Source organism: Gavialis gangeticus, unplaced genomic scaffold, assembly GCF_001723915.1.
Source record: "Gavialis gangeticus isolate Ggan-Ray unplaced genomic scaffold, GavGan_comp1, whole genome shotgun sequence".
In the NCBI taxonomy this organism is placed as follows: Eukaryota; Metazoa; Chordata; order Crocodylia; family Gavialidae; genus Gavialis; species Gavialis gangeticus.
Genome location: NW_017729025.1, coordinates 78,045,469 through 78,049,893, shown reverse-complemented (window position 1 = coordinate 78,049,893; position 4,425 = coordinate 78,045,469).

Here is a 4,425-nt window from a genome sequence, read left to right as displayed (position 1 = left end):
CTAGATGACCTCCTGAGGTCCCTTTCAACCCTAATTTTCTAGGACTCTAGAAGGGACATCTAGACCATCTAATATCTCCAGGTCAAGGTAAGTGTTTTCAGATTATACCAGAAAGCTATGGCTGCTTGCAGACATTAAAAAAAACCAAAAAACACTTTACCAGATGAACATTGTGTTAGTTGGTCCCGGCTCTGCAGTGTCAATAGATTGGGCACTTCAGTGGGGCTTTCACTTTTATCTAAAGCTGATTCAATTAATTCAAAGTTAAAAGTGCCAAAAAAGCCCCACTAAAGCACCCAATGTATACAGGCATCAGGCGAGCTGGGGCCATGTAATGCTCACTGCCTCTTCTGGGCACGTGGTGGTCTCTGTGCAGGAGTGCATGGAGTTTAAAGTACAGCACCATTGTTTTTGGGTTTTTTATTAAAGTCTGCAAGCAGCCCATGCATCTAACCCAGTGATTCTCAAACAGGGTGCCATAGCACCCTGGGGTGTCTAAACATCCTTCTAAGGGTTGCCACACAATGTTAGCACTGTTAGGTTTACAAAAATGATTCACAAGATAAACCCAGAGATTTCAAATAGATATCTATAGTCGTGGTCTTTGAGTTCTTTGCAACAGAAAAACTGATCAATTATTTTTCTGTAGGCAAAAAAGTGTCAAAGCTGGCATTTTCCAAAGGGTGCCTCAAATCTAAAAAGGTTGAGAACCACTGGTCTAACCTGTTTAAGCACCTCCAATAAAGCAGTTTAAGGCACACATCAAAAGTCATACTTAAGTAAAGACATATCACAATTACTTCTCCCTTATCTACTGCGACATACTCTGTCACAGAAGGAAATTAGAATGATTTCTTACGACCTTTTCTTGACAGATCCAGAAGTACATCTTTTTACCACCTAATTAGTGTTAGTGCTTATAAACTGATTGTTTAATATTTCATTCTAACACTGTTTTAGGTATGAAAGTTGGGCTGATTTACAGAGCTATAAATCTATAGATCTTCCTTTTTGCTGATTTTTTTAAAGATAGGGAGTATGTCTAGACTTGCCCTGTCCTTCAATGATTCAAAGATTGTTTTGGCTACATTTTTAAGAATTCGTGGGTGATATTCATTAGGCCCAACTTCTTGAATAGATCTAACTAATTTTTTTTAACATGTACTATACTTTACTTATTCTGCTCCTATCCCCTTATTGATGACAATTGCTTTAAGGACATTGTCAAAATTAACCATGCTTTATGAAGACTGGAACAAAAAGGCATAGTATACTTCAGCCTTCTCCAGGTCAATTATTTGTTCTCCTGTCCCATTAAGTGATAGACATACATTTCCTTTTGTCTTTCTCTTGTATCTAATGCTTACTGTAAAGTACCCAATGCTGGAGCAACAACTTCTCCTGCCTGGCTCAGCACCTGGATATCTCTGTCCCCTCACACTCCATCTCCTACTGTTTATCTCACCTGCTACATCCTAATGTCATCATTTTATAGGGAGGCTGACCCTAGGAGGCAGGAGTGGGTTTTGGGGTAGATCCTTGTCTTGGCTGAGGCCCCCCTGTGGCCCTGGGTCCACTCTAGCTGGGTTTTTCTGTCCAAGGTTCACTGCACCAGAACCCCAAGCACCCAGGCCACAGCTTGCCTCTCTGACTCTGGGTCCTTGGCCCTCTGGCTGCACTCTTCAGGGCTCCAGGCCTGCACCCCCTCAGTCTCTGCTACCCAGATATTTCATCCTCTGGCAACAGTCCTCATTCTGCAGTGCTTGGGTTTCTGTCCCAGACCACCCACAAGGCTTCTGGCCCAGGAAGTGCCCTGTGCTGGGTGTTCCTGTAGCACCTTTTGGCTTCCAATCCTCCCATTGCAGCCAGACCTGGTCCTCTGGTAGAAACGTAAATAAAAACACAGCAACCAGTCCCAAAACACAAAGTCAGAGTTAATCTCACCCCACAGTAGTCCCAATACGAAGACTCGGGGCACTTATTTCTTCTGGTTGAGGTGCTGGGTTTCTTCCACTCTTTTATAGCACAAAGTCCTCCTTCTGTAGGCAGTCTGGATCAACTCATCCCTTGAGCTCTCCCCCCTACAGCCAGACTTCCCCTTGTGGGCCAGGCCCTGGGCTTATGAGCTCCTCCTTGGGTCATTTTACCCCCTACTTCTGCCCTAGGCCTGCCAGTCACTGCTTGCTCCTGGGGCAGGTGACCATTTTATTTAAGGCCCCCTTTTGCCTTTCAATGTCTGTTCAAGGGGCTGGGGCTGAGGCTGGGGCTGGCCAGCAGGCCCTGGACTCCCTCCCCAATCATGTAATGGGGTAGGATCTCCATTGCACATTTTGTATCACCCTGTATGCCCTTCACTAGTTGCAGCTCATTTTGAAGCTTGACCTCCTTCACTTTCACTCTAATTAACATCCAGGGTCAGATTTTCAACCAGAGAATATCAATTCCCCAAGTAACTTTTTCCACCAGGCCCAGTGCAAGGAGGCCACCCACCTACTATGCTGTCCATATATGGAGCCCATACCATCATCTTTTTGTCCTAATGCCAGCATCTAAGCTTGATAAAGCCAGCAGAAGTATACTCCTTGCTTCATATTACAATGACACCTTCATTTTTCTGTGTAAATTTATCCCTGTGGCAGCCCTTCTTCCATAAGTGTGGAACTAAATACGTCTGGGTTACAAAGAAATTGAAAATTGGTAAGACATTTGTACTAATGATTCAGCTATTATTTGCAGCTAGAGCGAGCATGTTGAAGAAATTATTTGACCCATCCCAGGTGGATTTCATCAGCTTCAGAGGCAGACCTCATGGTGTTGAACTGAAGACAGAACTTGGTCCTAAGACTTTCTGTGAAAGAGCTGCAGAGGGGAAATAACTAAACTATGAATCATTTTTCTTCCACAGCCTGTGTAAAGCCGAATAGGATTGGAAGAGTAAATTAAACCTCCATGTACCCTATGGAGAAGAAATATATAATCACTCAATTATGAGATTAATTAGATTTATTAACATGAGGTGGGTAGTAGGGCAATACAGTAATGGTTTACTTAAAATATATCAGTAGCTAACTAAAATGTATAGACCAGAAATTGAAACATGCTAGTAAACAGGATAAGCCTAAATCACAATTAATATATCATTTTTAGAAATGGGTATTACCTTGGATAGTGTTATCAAAACTTGTCCAGCCAAGATTTGATACAGATAGAAGGAAATTTCATTCATTTTGACAAGCTTCTTGTATATGGGAATGGTTTTTTCTCTAAGAGCAAGGAGAAACCATGCCCCTCTCATTAATAATATCAGTACTTTCCACTTAACTTCTGCCTTGCCATCTTGGAGGAAGACAGGAAAAACAACAATGTTTGACAAAACCTACGTCACAAAATGTAGAAAAGCAGAGAAATGTGAAATGACTACAGAAGCCAGAAATCCTGACAGAGGTAGGGTGAGAAGGGATACGCAACAAAGAAAAAAGTTGCCCAAATTGTCTTTGCTGGATGATTTGGGACTAAAGTCATTGCAAAGAATTTTAGGGTAAATCTGGAGTAAATAGGCTAGGAAGGTACCAAATCCCATCCTCTTCTGGGGCTTCATTTGCTCACTCTATCCTTGTTATTCATACTGAGAGTTTATGAATTACTAAGCTTTGCCCTTTTATATGCATGTTTCATTGCATGTTTATAAAACTTAGCACTAATAGGAAGTTAACCAAATATTTGTTAAATCCTTGCATAAAGACAGCTTTACTGATTCTTAAATGCAAAAATAAGCCATCTTTTCCCAAACCAAGTATTTTATGTATTTTTCTTAATAGGTAAGAGTATGAAAGAAAGTTGATAATGATATCTGGGTTGTGAATACTGAAATAGAAAATCTTCATTCAAGTAAACTAGCCAAAGTCCTCAGAAGAGGGCTTACATAGGACTTAATATGCTAGATAGACCTTGGACTAGTCCTCTGTAAGGAATAAGGAGATCATTAGGCTGGCAGGAATAAAGACATGCAAAAGCCTGTATGGGTGAGTGCTTAATTTAAGAGTGAAGTTACACATTGCACTCAGACCATATTAAAGTTATGGAATGTTAAGCAGTGTTGAAGTTAAAACATGCTGTGAGCAGTCACACATTAAGCATTAATATCATTTCTTGTCTGCACAGCTCTGACTTGCTACTAGAGGGTTGGAGCATGGCAAGGAGCCAGGACACCTGGGCTTTATCCCTGCTCTGGTGGGCAGGGAGGGGGAATGGGGGGTAAGGAGAGGTGTATACAGGGATGCTGGAGGATTGCAAATTGCTCGTTTTATCTCTGTGGGGCAGACTGAAGGTAGCCTAACACAAACTAGGTACCATGGCTCAAGAATTAACTTGCCTGAAGTGATATAACTTTGAGATGCTCAGAGGGCACATAGCATGAGTTAATGA